This window comes from Strix uralensis, chromosome 3 (assembly GCF_047716275.1).
Source record: "Strix uralensis isolate ZFMK-TIS-50842 chromosome 3, bStrUra1, whole genome shotgun sequence".
Lineage (NCBI taxonomy): Eukaryota > Metazoa > Chordata > Aves > Strigiformes > Strigidae > Strix > Strix uralensis.
In genome coordinates this window covers 66686710-66701654 of record NC_133974.1, presented here as the reverse complement: position 1 = coordinate 66701654, position 14945 = coordinate 66686710, and the positions used below count along the sequence as shown (strand labels likewise).

Genomic DNA, 14945 nt, shown 5'->3' with positions numbered 1-14945 from the left:
GGGCGAGGGGGGGAGGCGGGCGGCAGCGGGGGGCCCGGCGGGAGCCCCCTTCTCGCCGGAGCCCCGGACGGAGCGGTCGGGGCTGGGCTCCCCCCTCGGCATCCCAGGCGGTGTGAATGTCCAAACAGCGGGGAACGGCTGGAAAATGTCACCTGAAGGTGCAGAAATAAAAGGGGAGGGGGGGGAGGAAATAAAAATAATGCATTCTCGTGTTTGGGGGGGCGGGTTAAGGAGCGAAAAGCCTTACAACGTTACAGCCCGGACGTGAGTTTTTTTCATCTCGTGTGGTTCCTGGTAGGGGTGGCTCCGTGGGTGAGCGGTAGCGGGGGTGAACCTTCAGGACAGGAGTTAGGTGAACGCTGTCAGACCTTGGCGCCCGCCTGGGGCTGAGCTGGAAGCCGCCGCGCCTCGACAGAGGCGTTGTGGAGGGGCAGCTGCCTGGGCTTCTGCAGGAGTCCGGCCTCGGCGGGAGGCACTGCGGAAAACAGGGAACGAATATTCCCGGGATTCCCGCAGCCGGGGAGGAGAGATGCTGCCAGTCAGCTGCAGCACAGTAGCACTCGCGACATGCCTTCGCCTGGCCGACGAGCAGCGGGTCCCGGCTCCAAAGTGTCGCCTGCCGGTGCACTCAGGATGGTACCTACAACTTTATCCAACTTGAGAATAAAAAGTACAACCTGCTGAAAGAACGGCGTGCCAACTCCCGGGCTGAGCAGTTACTCTGAGTCTGTCAAGCTTTTCCTTGCACGTAAATTAACTTTTTATCCTTCTGACCCAGATCCTGCAGATTAGGTTTCCGTGATTTCCTTACAGAAGAAGCACACAGGCGTGCAAGAATGTGCCTTCATAGAGCGGTTACAGCGCTCTGTGGCTGAGCCAGGCTGGGAGGACAAGAGGTTGTATGAGCTGTCTGGGTTCTAGAGATCAAGTCAAAGTGGATAGCTGAAAACCTGCAGTAAGTGAGGCCTGTCTGAGGGGAAGGTGCCACATTTTGTAAGTTACAATTTATCTACAGTGACTGGCCAAATTGTTTGCCTGGAACAGTTCCCAAATTTCTTCCTATTAGAAACAACATACATCCTGTATTGTCTTGTACCTGTAGCTGGGGCCTTAGTTTTCCAGGAAAATTAGCCACTGTATTTTCAAATACTCATGAAGCAGCTATCACAAGAAGTTTGGGGTCACATGGCCTAGTTTCTTTGTCTGCAGACATCGACATTGTAGAGAGATTTTAAAACAGTTTCTCGTGTTGGTGGAAACCTTCTGAAATTATGTACTTTTTAGTACGTCAGCATTCCCGTAGCTAAATGTCCTGCCTACCTTATTTCAGAGCTTTGAATCTTCAAAATCACATTTCTGTCTAGAAACCAGAGGAACAGAGAAAGTGGGGCCAATTTCTGAGGCCACAAGTTTGGGCAAATCCTGATCCCAGAATTTCCATTTATTTTGACAAGATCAGATTTCATCCCCAGTTCTTTAGGTTTCCAAGACAAAAAAAAAAAAAAGATCCCTTCCACTACCATGCTTACAGGCTCATAAATGTGCTTGCCTGCAGTAACATGGGGTCAGACCTCCAGAGGAAATATTTTCAAGTCTTCATGTTCCTATAAAATAGTGAAAACCCCATGGCTGCCTGATTCTTATGTCTGGAGTAGGTGTGGAGTGTTGGTCCAGATGAGCAAGAAAGTAGATGCTTACCATGCATCAGAGGAGTTGGAGGAGTAACTGCTTATTACCGTGGCTGGGTACAAAAGTGTAACATCTCAAACATCAGTTTTGCAAAATTTAAGCTTCCTGGTTTGCAAGGTCAAGTCTTGGTGATGTCCAGTCAGCCTTTACTCTCTGCGAGGGTTGTGCCATGTTTAAGTGAGACCTTCTCACGGTGAAATCATAGAAATACATGCAGAGATCAAGTAATTAATGGCAGTTTCAGTAGTCATGGAGATCTGCCATAATGTTCTGGGGGGGAAAAAAATCTTCCACAAGTGTGACAACTGCCTACTGGCTCACACAGAGGAGTAGTCTGCCTCTCGGGCTTTCCTTGTTCAGATCTACTTAAAGAAGTAGTGGCAAGCCTTCTATGGGTACAAAGCACCGTTACTAAATGTATATCCAAACGAAAGGCCTCTTGTTAACATTGCCAAGGTAGGAGCAGGAGGACTGAAGAGAGGTCCTAGGTGAAATTTCCTCTCTGAAGTGCTATGATGTCTCTAAGCTGACTTGGTAAAGACAAACTGGGCATCATTAAGGGTGTGTCTGTGGTCAGCACCACAAAAACCCCTATGGCCTCAGAAAGGGAGTAGCACAGACAGTGGCCTATGTCTAGGCAATGCAGGGATTCCCACACCTGTGAGCCATCCATGAGCCAGGTTGGTGACCTAGGACAAGCTTCTGGCAGAGTAGTGATTAGGAGCAGGCATGTTGGGCAGAAGAAGTCTCAAGGTAGATACTAGTTTTGGACAGGGGAAACTCATCTCAACTGTCTTGATGCTACCATGTATGCTGCCTAATTTCCCTTGCCTGATCTGGCAGGGGAACAAGACTGCCACAGTCCCCTGGTGCAAGCACTTTCCTGGTCGATTGTGGGGTCATGAGGATCCCTCCACGTGAGGGTGAGGGGCCTCCACCAGCCTCTCCACGAAGGCCCTCTCATTCCCTGTCCCATGGAAGCAAGATGGCTCTGCTTGGGTCTGCAAGGTCCTTACTGCACATCATCAGCCAGGACTTGTCCTGGAGATGCATCTTTCTGACAAGTGCGATTAGTCCACGCCAACCAGTACTGCAATTTCTCTCTCCATGGTCCAGTCCTTTGTAGAAGCCTTGTTTTTTGTAACTCAGAAATAAGCATCTCTTTTTCTTTCTAGGTATTGCTCACAGAGTAGTTGTGACCATTCCTCTCTGAAATGAGTTATTTTAAAAGCCAGGTGAGTAGTTACATTATTCACACAAATTTTGAAAAACTTCATCAGATTTCTGTTCACACCTAGATCTTTTCCATTGACCATACTTTCTCAGGAGCTCCTTTATAAGAATAGATGATCTCCTCCTTTAATAAATAAACAAGGAAGGTTTTAGCAAAACAAGCCACCTTTCTCAGCTTTTTATTATTATGTTTTCTTTTTTTATATATATATTTTATTTCTTTCCCTATACAAAGGGCTAGCACTGGTGCCAGTAAGCTGACCTTAGCTTACTTAATTTGCAGATGTTCACAAATTGATCAGTCTCACTAAATTTTTATTTCAAACATAAAAGACACCTCATTTGTATACTTCAAAAGAGATACATGTGGGAAGCATCAAGAGACTTTGAGAAAATGTACTAAGACCGTTTTCTACAGAGAAGAAAAATTCCCATAAGCACTATATTTTGGTTTTATGGGTATTGGCCAGTATTTCATTCTTGGTGTAATCTCCTTTGATGTTAAAAAATGAGCTGAAAGCATCAATAAGAGAAATAAATGACTGCACCTAATCAGTATGATGGTATAGGAGCAAACAACATTTTCTCAATGGATACAGACTAGACACTTGAAATCAGGGTCATACTCTGAAAAGAGACTCAATTGGGAAGAAATGGGAGTAGATAAAACAGTGCCATTTTACTTAAATTGCTGGCAGAGAGAGAGTGCGCCATGTTCCACTCCATGGCTGTCAAAAAGCATGAGAGCGAGCTAATGGGAAGAGGTTGTGAATCCTTTTGGGATCTTCCCATCTGAAATACCTAATAAAAATATCCTATATTATAAACTTTCTATTTAGGTACTTTTATGGAAGCATAGGGTTAAAAAGAAAGAATGAGATTAAAACAGTGAAAACTCAAACTCAGACCTCTGCAGTTCTCCTGCACAACTTTAAAATGTTATTCAAATCCAAGTTCAAGCTGATCAAATAAAACTACCCATAACCGAGAAATAATATATATTTTGTGGGAGACAAAATAGACTACTTTGAGTGGTTTATTTTATTGCTAGTTATTACTGTCACCCAGATAACAGGTTGCTGCTCACTCAGCTACTTAAGATGATTAAACTCACCTCTGGGCTCCAGTTATCTTTCAAAAATCCTCTCTCAGAAGAGAGATGAGTCCCTTGTCCTCTCCCTCTGTGGTCCCCATCTGTGGTTTCCACTGGTGCCACAGTGGTCTTTCGACTCCTATTCCCTGTTATTAAAGCCCCTAGCTGAGTGCCCGAGAACATCTGCGCCACAGCTCCCCTCTCCTCAATGGCTTTGGCTGAAACTCAGAAAGCAGGAGATGAAGGGACTTTGGTTCTTCAGCGCACTCACTCTAAGTAGTTTTGGTCCTACAAGTCACTTTTATAATTTTTCCTAAGTAGTGTTACATGAATCCTTCCCATTCTTAAGGCAATAAAAGCTGGGTTTCCCGACGCATCTTTCTCTGTCCTTAATGTGGAATAATGGCAAGCAGGCTGTTCTTGTCACAGTTGGTCAGTGAAGTTTGCCAGGGAAAAGTGGTTTAATCAGAAAACGTGAGCACCTCAGCACAGAAATTATTTGTGGCAACTGGCTGAATGCAGATCCTTGCAAAGCCCCAAGGATTTTTCAAGTCCTGGGAGCTTTGGTTCCCGAGCAGCACATTCGAAGCTTTTGCAGCTACTGAGAGAAAATTGGTGGCATTTGTTACCTTCACTGCTGCTGTTCAGAAGTGAGTAGGTGATGAAGTTAAAGGAAGTTATATCAATTGCACATAGTTATTGCTGAGATGACAGGCAGTACACAGATTTTCAAAGGAAATATCATGCGTTTGTGAAAAATTTCTGTTTTGTGGGAAGTTGCAAAACACAAAATTATCCACAACCTGGAAATTTTTTCAGTTCTCTATGAGTGTTTACTGCAAAGAAGTTGTTAGCATTTCTTCCAGGCATTTCCTAACAAAAAAAGGAAACACAACATGTAATCTGTGAGCTGTTACTCACTCTTTGAATAATGGATGCTATTTTTTGCAAAGGCCCCAAGCAACACACGGGCAAGTTTTCTCGGCGCCTGTAGGAAGGTGGTATAGCAACAGTTGTCGAAGGAGAAGGCATGCAGAAGTCTTCATATCACTTTTGTGGTGTTTACTTTTGAAAAACTGGATTGAGTTTCCAAACATCCAGTGGGGAAGCATTTTCCGTCCCTGGGATCTGTCTCCTTCGTTGAGGGGAGCGATCGGTCTCCCGTTATCACTAAGTGTAAACGCCTGGGTCTGGGAATTTATAATGAGATCTCAGGAGACAGGTTTTGCTATTACTAATTGCTATTACTCATTTGAATGGGAAGATTGGTTTAGACATCTGTGATAGTGAAACTGCAAAGCACTGCAGAGCTGTACACAAAATTAAGGAAAGTGGTGTGTGCAATCCCTTGTTTTCAAGTGAGTTTGAGCACTAATGATCAAAAATGAAGGCCCTGACTCCAGCAAAGCATGAGCATGATGCTCAGCTTGTGCTGAAAACCATTCCCGCCACCCCAGACCAGTACTGGGACCAGGGCAGTTGCGGCTGTAGCACAGGCACAGGGTTTCTCCAGCCTCCTGAGCACAGCCAGTGCAGCAGGCTTACCTGCCCCTTCCCAGTCACAAGGTAAAGCCATGCATGGTGATAATGGTTGGTTATTCCATATTTCATGTCTGAAGACATCGCTGATGTTTGTATTAATTGCATATGCTCTCCGCTGTAGTAGCAGGGCAGGCTGAGTTCAGCACTTGCTGTTCTCCCACCGTCCTTGCTCTTACAAACAGATGGGCCTCATGTACAAGTCATGTCTCAGTTGCATTTAGCTAACAAAAGCAACAATCAAAATCACTGCTGTGTCCACAAAGCATAATGAGGATTAGAGTCTCGTCCAGTGTGCTGGGAGACTCATTTGCATTCCCTCATCTGGCTATTCCCCATCTTTCCACTTTGTGAAAGGACCTCCCCATACATCTTTCTGTCCCTAAGACAAGAGAGCTAAAAAGCTTTCATTGATGGGTGGGGGTAAAATGATGTTCAACACATCTCCTTTATACATAATTCTTATACATCATATACTTCTTCCACAATTATCATTTAATTTATGCCTCTCCAGAAAAATACACCAGTCATCTCCATGGTCGCCCTGTTTATCATCTCCGGCGGCAGGAGCCGGTACCGGCCAGGTGCAAGGACAATAGCTGGCTATTCATTTCTCTGCACCAGCTGTTCCCCTCAGCATGCACCAAGTCTGGGTCCTGCTGATGACAGCCCTGTTATGGCTGCTGCTGCTGCGAGTTTAATTTTAAGAGCTAATCCACACTGATCATTCTGAGAGCATGTATAACTATGGCAAGGGGTAAGTATATTTTACAGAAAAGCATATTCCAGGCTTTAAATTTCTTACAGAATAGCTTATAGGTCTGTGTGAGCTTTTGGGGTTTTTTTCTGCAGACTCACAGGAGATGTGGACTGGTATGATTAGATAACACCAGGTAGTGAATTGCTACCGTGCTATTGACACCCACTGAATTTTGTGCTTTAGCATATGGGTCAGATATGCCTGATAAAAACGAGTGGATGCCAAAGAAGAGCCTGCTGTACATCTCAGCCCCACAAAGACACTGAAGCCAGCAGAGCCTGTTCCTTGGCTTTGCTGTGACCACAGGGGAGGGGAGGGGAGGGGAGGGGAGGGGAGGGGAAGGGAGAGGAGAGGAGAGGAGAGGAGAGGAGAGGAGAGGAGAGGAGAGGAGAGGAGAGGAGAGGAGAGGAGAGGAGAGGAGAGGAGAGGAGAGGAGAGGAGAGGAGAGGAGAGGAGAGGAGAGGAGAGGAGAGGAGAGGAGAGGAGAGGAGAGGAGAGGAGAGGAGAGGAGAGGAGAGGAGAGGAGAGGAGAGGAGAGGAGAGGAGAGGAGAGGAGAGGAGAGGAGAGGAGAGGGTGTTGCTGTTGAGTTCATAATGAATTGATGGCACAGGAAAGAACAGAAAATTTGCTTACTAAATGTCACTAGGCCTTTGAAGCCAAGACTGAGGATCAAGGCCTTAGTCATTTGCTTTCAGGAGTATTTCATTTGCAGCTGTATGAAAGCAATGCAAAAAAATGAGAAATTAAACTCGGAAAATATTTTCTTAGCCTCTATGATGTCATTCACAGATCTCTTTCAACTATTTGTTTCTAAATTAATTTTTCAACCAACTGGTTTACTTCCAAACCTTTTTCAATAATATTAAACAGAGACAAAACTGACTTCTTATAGCTATGGCAGTTACATTTAGCTTGCATCAATGGAGATTGTCCTTCCCCTCTTTCTTCTCCCAGCTCAGTCTATTATATTGTCAGTCAAAATTCCCCACTGAAGAATGTACTTCTGCCTCTGAGATTTCTGCTCACTTCCCTCCAGCTAAGAGGAGGAATTTGCCAGTACTTTGACCTTTCTCTCTCTACTAATCTAACTTGAGTCAGTAGATGCCAAAGGTAGCTTAGTTATTTCATATTTTTCTAGTTTTATCTGCCGATTGTCATTCTTTGTATAGACTCAGGTGTCTGCAGAATAGTACATTCTGTTCTTCTACAGACCAACAAAACAAGACAAATGGGATGCTGTAAATACAGTCATAAAACCCCCGAATAAATGAAACTTTGAGAGAGGTCACTCAGAAATAGCTTCAATTCCAATAGACCCTGTATTAGTGACTCGAAATCATGTACACAGCCAATTAACTGATAGTTCATGCTGAGATACAGAGATGGAGACTGATGCCTATTTTTTGTGAATATTGACTTTCCCTCCAGGTGATCCGCCTTCTCTTCCCAGCCATAGCACATGCTTACAGTGTGATGTTGAGCAAATCATCCTCTCTCTCTAGTTTAAAATTTCCCATTCATTAGAAGAAGGACCATGATATGGCTGTCTCCTTTGTAAAATGCTTTGAAATCCATGGATGAAGTCAAGCTTTACACTGAAAAATCACCAGCAGTATGCATTACAGAGTAACTTCTAAGAGCCTCAGAATGCTATCCTGAAATTATACAAAAATGCATGCAGTAATTCAGGAGTACTCTAGTTAGATAAACTTGTCTGAAAAGGCCATATTCCCACTTCATGGACAAGTAGCCTTTTTTTTAATTCAGTTTTGACTCTAATCATACCAAACTCAGAAATTATTAATATTTCCTGCAAATGGAAAGTTCCAAGGGAAAAAATTAAAATAATTAGAAATACCAAGGAAGGATGACTTCCAAAAGAAATTAATTTCCTGAGTGAATCCTGCATTATAGACAATGGGTGCCTCAGGTAGGGGGTAAGGAGGAAAAGAAAATTAGTCTTGCAGGATGCCTGAAGAGAACCAGTCACACCTTGTGTATTTAAATTACTGTTCCTCTTCTTTTTGTATTTTAACCCTAATGCTTAGGCAAAATTCAAGTTTCTGTAGTAATTTTCTGTTAGAAAGAGAAATTAATTATAAGAGAGGTGGGTGTCTTTGACACAGCTCCACTTGTTTACAAATAATGTACAAAATCTTGTTTCCTTGAACAAGGCAGAAACCAGCAAGTTGGAGACAGCTTCTCAGAAGGGGGTCTGGCATGGCCAGCTGCCAGCGCTCAGCTCATCAGGATCCCAGGAGATTTTCCCAGCACCACCTTCCCTGTGCTTATTCACACTGTAACTTATGCTTGGCTTTATCTCCACCCTCTCAGATACGCTGGTCCTCCTGGGCTGCTTGCACAGAGGCACCCTCCAGGCAATGAGTGTTGCACCTTGAGGTCTCTCTCAAAGTCTCCACTGCCGGGCACAACATCAAATTAACAGAGTCCGCCTCGGATAATTTCAGAGAAAAGTTGAAAAAAAACCTCTCAGGGCAATCTGAAAGCTCAAAAAGGAGAAGATAATACAACCCCCAATGTACTTTCTTCACCGTAAAAAAATACCATTAACATGAGGGCATTTGTTACTCTGAGCCTGGCTGCTGCTTTGAGCATCTGAGGTTGGTGATTTTCAGGAGCAGACTCCATTAGGCAACAATTCAGTACACTTCTGCCACAAGAAACATTCAGGATGATGTGGGCAAGATGGGGATGAGTAGAGGTGATAAATAGCTTAACACAAAGGTGGTACACAGATGCCAACAGCATCTCTGCTTGGCACAGCCATTACTGCCAGACTCGACCCCCTCGCCATTCCTGTCACAGGCTAAAAGGTCTCTCTTGCTGTAAGAAGTAGAAGTATTTTTTTCAACTCCCAAACAAAAAGTGGATCGTGTATCACAAACTCTCACACCAGGAAACATGCATGAACTCTGTGTAAACAATAATAATGAAACTGTAGTATATATGTAATTTCTAGCAGCAAAAAATCTGCTACCATTCAGGAAGGAGGAACTAGAAAAAAAATTGAGAGGTCTTTTTCATTATCTAATTTACCATCATTCCTTGATTTCTCCAGTGAGGCTGTGGGCTCTGGGGTAGATCATTAAGGCTCCTTCCCTCTTTTCTATAGTACAGAACTCTGCACTACAGAAAAGAGAAGCTGCCATTGGAACCTGTAAGGATGTCATGAACTCTAGCAATTCTAGCAAATCCATAGAGAATTTATGGAGGATAGCCCCAGGCACATGATCAAAAGAGCAGAGAGAGTGAAGGTGATGTTCAGTCTTTGGAAACACTGAGAATAGCTGAAGTTTCTTGGAAGAACTGAGCTTTTTCTTTTCCTAAGTTCCCTCATCTCTAATGAGCAAGAGTACTTCTGTCAGGTATTGAGTTTAGATTTAGACTGCAGTGTTGTTCACTACTCTGTTACAAAAGTCAAACAGATTTAATGTCTAGTCCTGTAAATCCTTTGCAGTGAAACAGGAAAAAAAATGAACTTACAAAATGAAGACCAGTTAATGGGAGTGTATGCATGAACGGCCTGTAGGGTTTTCTCATTAACTGCTGTGCTGATTTATTTTGTTGTCATTGCAATCTTTTTGTAATATGTTTCATTATATTCAAAGAATATTGTTACAGTTAGATTGAAATTTGCCTTCATAGGAAGCATTGTCCTCACTGAAGGACAAGCATGATGTTCCTGGGCAACCTGTAATACAATTTGCCACCTACACCTGCCAGCTCACGTCCACTGGATCTTCATCACGATGCACAGAGCCAGCCCAGAATCTGGGCAACAGTTAACAAGGTGGTTTCAAAACACCCACATCTGCACTAAGTCTCCAGGTAAAAGACAACCAACCACCTTTGTGTGGGACTGAAGAAGGAAAAATCCAGGCACCTCCCTCCCTGGTTCAGGAAGGGTTGAAAGCAGCTGCTTCTGCTGAGAGCAGCCCGAAGATGGCCTGCCCCAGCGGATGCGTGCACACACTGCAACTAATCACACTTTGTACATCAGACTGTAAAAACAAAGACCAATTAATCATCATTTCACCTTGCCAAGAAAGTAAATACTACTACCCTTATCTTACTTACAGGAAAAACGAGTCATCAAGCTATCACAGAAAGAGCTGAGGCCAGTGCACAGACCAGGAAACAGGTATCCAAACACTCCACTTTACTTTCACCCTGCTTCTCTCGGGCAACAAAACTTATTTCCCGCTCAAGCTGGCTCCTCTGGAACAGGGGAAAGCAGCAGCCAACCTGTTCTGATGTCCCATGGACCACCATGGGCAGCAGGACCCTGCTCTTTGCCAGGAGCACGTTGCATTTCCTAACTTTTGGCTTCTTGTAACTTATTCTTTGTTTGTTGAGAGGATTTGGGGTCTCAAGGATCCCCATGCGGTAGTTCTAGGGACTTCTGGTTGCTTCTATAGTAGCAAAATAGCAGGCACTAAAAACAACAGTGACAAGCTTTGAAGATCAGCCAGTGGTTCATTTCCATTTAGTGTTCCACATTTCATATGTGTGCATAGAAACACAGGTGCAGATTAAAAGCTTCTCATTAAAAAATAAAACCAATAGCCTGGACTTTCCTTAAAGTCAGAGGCATCACAATAGATGCCTCACAGGTCCCATAGCTGACTGTCCTTTTCAAAGGCAGACCAACACAAACTTCTTGCTCCTCTTGTTGTAACTCAGTTCATCCTATAGACTCACAGCTTGTAGGCCCATGAGACTGCCAGTCTTGAAATAAGCACACAGGTATTGTTCAGCCTGCAGCCCTTTCCTCTCTCAACAGAACAAAGAAAGGAAATATAATAAATAAATAACCCCCAGCATAAAACTTAGCAGAGAAAACAAGATGCTTGGCCAAACCTAGCTCTCTGGGGGGGCTGACAGTTGATTTATCCTACTAACACAGCAGTAATTCTCTGTGCTACGAAAGAGTGGTTCAGCTTGTTTGCTCTCAGGGATGGCGCTGAAATCCCCTAGCCACATACTCAGGAAGGGATCCTTTTAACAAAAAAGCTTTGCTCTTTGCACCACAAATATTGTACGTAGCTGATATTGCCGTTCCATTATACCCTTGAAAGGGATTGATAGTGATGTGGCAGTGATGTGCTGACAGCAGAATTCAGCCCCAGTTTGATGGGACAAGGCAAACACACAGATTTGGCATTACATTAAGGAGGGCTAATACCAAGGAGTAGGTCCCTGCGGACATTACTAGCTCAGAGGCAAAACTCTGCTGATCCAAATTCAAGATACTAGTCTGTGGAGGTTTGAGCTCAGCCGGCAGCCAGACACCACGTGGCCAGCCATTCACCTCCCCCTCTCCCCTCTGGTGAAAATAGGGGAGGGACAAAAGAAGAGAATTCGTAGGTTGAATAAAAAGAAAGAATTTACTAAATATAACAAGAGAACAACAGTAACAATAGTGAGTCCAAAAAGAAAATGGGTAAAATGCAGCAGTGCCTTACCGAGCGCGGCGACTGCCCCCCCACAGCAACAACAAGACCCGACGAGCAGACCGCGTGCTCGAGAGAGGAGAGCCCGCCCGTCTAAATCCCTGGGCATGACATCACATGGTATGAAATACTCCAATCCATCCTGGTCGAAATCAAGACATAGTCTCAAGGAGGACATTGTATTAGGATGCTGGGAGAAAAGGAAAGAAGGGTTCAGAGGCTGAAGTCGCTGGTCCAGCAATTAGAGCTTACCATAGTTCTAAGGTTACATATACCAGTGGGGACTCCAGCTGTATGGGGAAACAAAAGTGTGGTAGACCAGAAGGAATATGAGGAAGAGACAAGGATTTGATGGTGGCTGAAGGAGTCCATCTCCAGACAGACCCAACATGAGTGAAGGTGGTGTTCATGTGCACAAGGATAGAGAGGACAGGTTTTGTGCTTGCAACTGGTTAGGGAAGGCAATAAGCTCTGCCCTTTTCTTTCCAGAAAGTAAAAGGATAGCCTGTTCTGCATTTCAAAACAAAAGCAGAACAGGAGAATTTCCACACTGGACTGTTCTAACTCCACCTGTGCAAATGCCTTTGTATCCATTGGCAACAAATCTGGAGGGTCCATCTGCTTCCAACCAACAAACCAACACCCACTGTTTCAACCTTACATGCTTTTAGTCTATGTCCCCTCATTTTACCAGATCATAGAAAGGGAGGAGGAGGCAGAAATACAGCGGATTTACTCTAATCCCTGAATGCAGCTTTGGATCTGCTTTGTATGGTCTCAGAGCCACCCCTTTGTCTATATAAACAATACCTTGTGCTGAACAGGCAATTCCGTACAGCCCATGGAGATGAAAAAGCAGAGGTGAGAAACAGAGACAGTATATAGTTTAGGGAAGTGTAATATAATAGTGGAAGAATTTGCATTTTATGCCAAAAAAATCCCACTAGTTTTCTTGACTTTTTTACTAGAACTTGCTGAAGTGAAGCAGCAGAGAGTAATTTTACAGACTCTGACACGTTTAGCCGAATGATAGAGCAAAAAGCTTGGGAAATACCTTTCACATTCGAATTTACAAAATAATACAACTTGTGGTTTGTATCAGCCTAGCTTTCTACATGCCTAGGATTTAAATGTAAATCTTTGCCAAACATAAGAAGCTTTTAAGGGTGTTGATCACATAGCCCTTTTTACAGTGTGTGAAGTGATTTGAAATCATTGGGGAGCATTAATACCTTGCAGGGAAAGTTCCAGGTTAGAAGACTGCAGTTTGCAGCACTGCTAAGACATATAAATCACTTCAGCTATGGTGGAATGTGATGATTTGAAACCATCGGGTTTGGAAATGGAAAAAAGATGTGATCTTGAAAGATTCAAACTGCTTTGAATATGCTGAGCCCAATCCTACAGCTCTGATTGAGACATTCAACAAACTTTCTGCTGGAAAACTTCCAGTAAAACTTACCCTTTCTAGCTCTGCATATATTTAGGAACACTGGGCTTAATTGTACAGCAGTTTGCACTTGGTGTAATCACCTGTTATTGTGCAAATCAAGCACAAACACCTTTTCTGATCTAGCAATAATTGTACATCATTTTGCCATCTTTGTGAGGTGCAAAGCCACGGTGAACAAATGCTTTGTTCTGCAAGGAGAAAGAAGTTGGAGAGACCGTTTTCTTGCTTCCACAAGATTACCAGGCTATAATAAGCAGAAAAAGATAGAAAGATGAAGGACACCTACAAAATTGTGGAAGTTACATAAAATGGAAGTAGAAAAATAATCGAAGTGCAGCAGCTTTATCCCTACGAGCAACTTCAACTGGAAAGTAGGAAAACATTATCCTCTTTATCATCTTGTCCTCTAAACCTTGAGGACTGGAAGGAAAACACAGCTTGCATCCAGTTTACATATTATTTATGCTGGACCTGCACTGTCTGAGGCCTAAGTACTGTGCTAAAAGAAAATGTTAAGAATGGAAAGCTCTAAAAAGGATTTAGGAGCAAACAGCTGTCAATTGGTGATGCTCAGTAAGATGCAATTAGTGACACTGGATCAGACGGGATGTGTTTAAACATTACACTTGCTTCTAAAAGCCGTTGTGTATCCACAGAGAAAAGAATTAAATGCATTTCTAAGTTTACCAGTTTTCTAAGCATACCAAAATCATTCTTCTTCTGAAGAATTTTCCCTGCCTTTTGCCATGACTTAGTTCAGCTATAAGGATGATATGAATCAAACTGGACTTGTATGTGCAGGTTGTGAGGAGTTACATATTTAGCTTGATAAATATTTGCTATTGCAAAAGATATCTTACTTTTTTTGGAGGAGCTCAGTTGCTACCTCTGTCTTGTAGCAAGCCTTTGCAAGTCTGGAGAGGAGTGGTGACAAGTGCTCTGCCTGCCTTCCATGGAGCTCTATACAAGCTTGGACAACAGTGTTTTTCAGGTTGCTGCTGTCCTTCTGCCATCTGCATTTGCACCACCAAGATCCTGCCAAAATAACTGAGCACAAGCCATTTCAAAGAGGGAGGATGGAGTGTGCTACCAGGAACAACTCATACATGGATCCGGAGTGAGACTCTCCTTATCCATCTTCCTCACAGAGGACTTGTATGTATAAATGCTTATTGATATGGAGATAATGCTTATCAATATGTGTAAAAGCTCGTACATACAGCACTTACATAACATGCTCTAGACTGATGTTAAACACTCTAGAATTATAAATGACACCTTCCATGCAGCCTTAATTTGGTTCCTTGTGTATGTATGTGAAGTGGAAGATAACCTTTAATTAAATGTTCTTTGGGTTTTTTTCACAAGGATCTTGTCATATGGTGAGAACAGTGATAAGAAAAAGAAGCAAGATTGGGAATTAGACTCTTTGCTTCATTTGCTCTACCATGTAGGAAATGAAATTTCTGCAGAGCAAAGGCAGGACACTGTAGGAGAGAGCATGTCTTCTTTTGGACTAAAGCAAGTGAATATTACAAAATAAAACTCAGTTGTGTCCCTGCCACTGCTAGAGACTTCCTCCCCGACAGTAACCACAGTTTCTTCAGTCTGCTTCACGGACAGTGAATCAACAGTTTAGACTTGACAGGGTGGAAAAGAAGTGCACAAGTCAGTATAACGTGGGCCGACATTAGAGTGCCTGG

The 14945-nt window shown here is 43.4% G+C and overlaps 1 long non-coding RNA gene across 2 annotated transcripts; it reads left to right on the top strand.

Annotated features, from left to right (window-relative positions):
- The first annotated feature begins 29 nt into the window (after positions 1–29).
- On the top strand, positions 30–14469 carry LOC141941806 (uncharacterized). 2 transcript variants are annotated; one of them, XR_012628427.1, is made up of 4 exons: positions 30–158; positions 2865–2924; positions 10416–10477; positions 14224–14469. It is a non-coding gene; the product is annotated as an uncharacterized LOC141941806 (long non-coding RNA). The 2 variants fall into 2 exon arrangements; XR_012628428.1 differs by having other exon boundaries at positions 14142–14279.
- Positions 14470–14945: the final 476 nt, after the last annotated feature.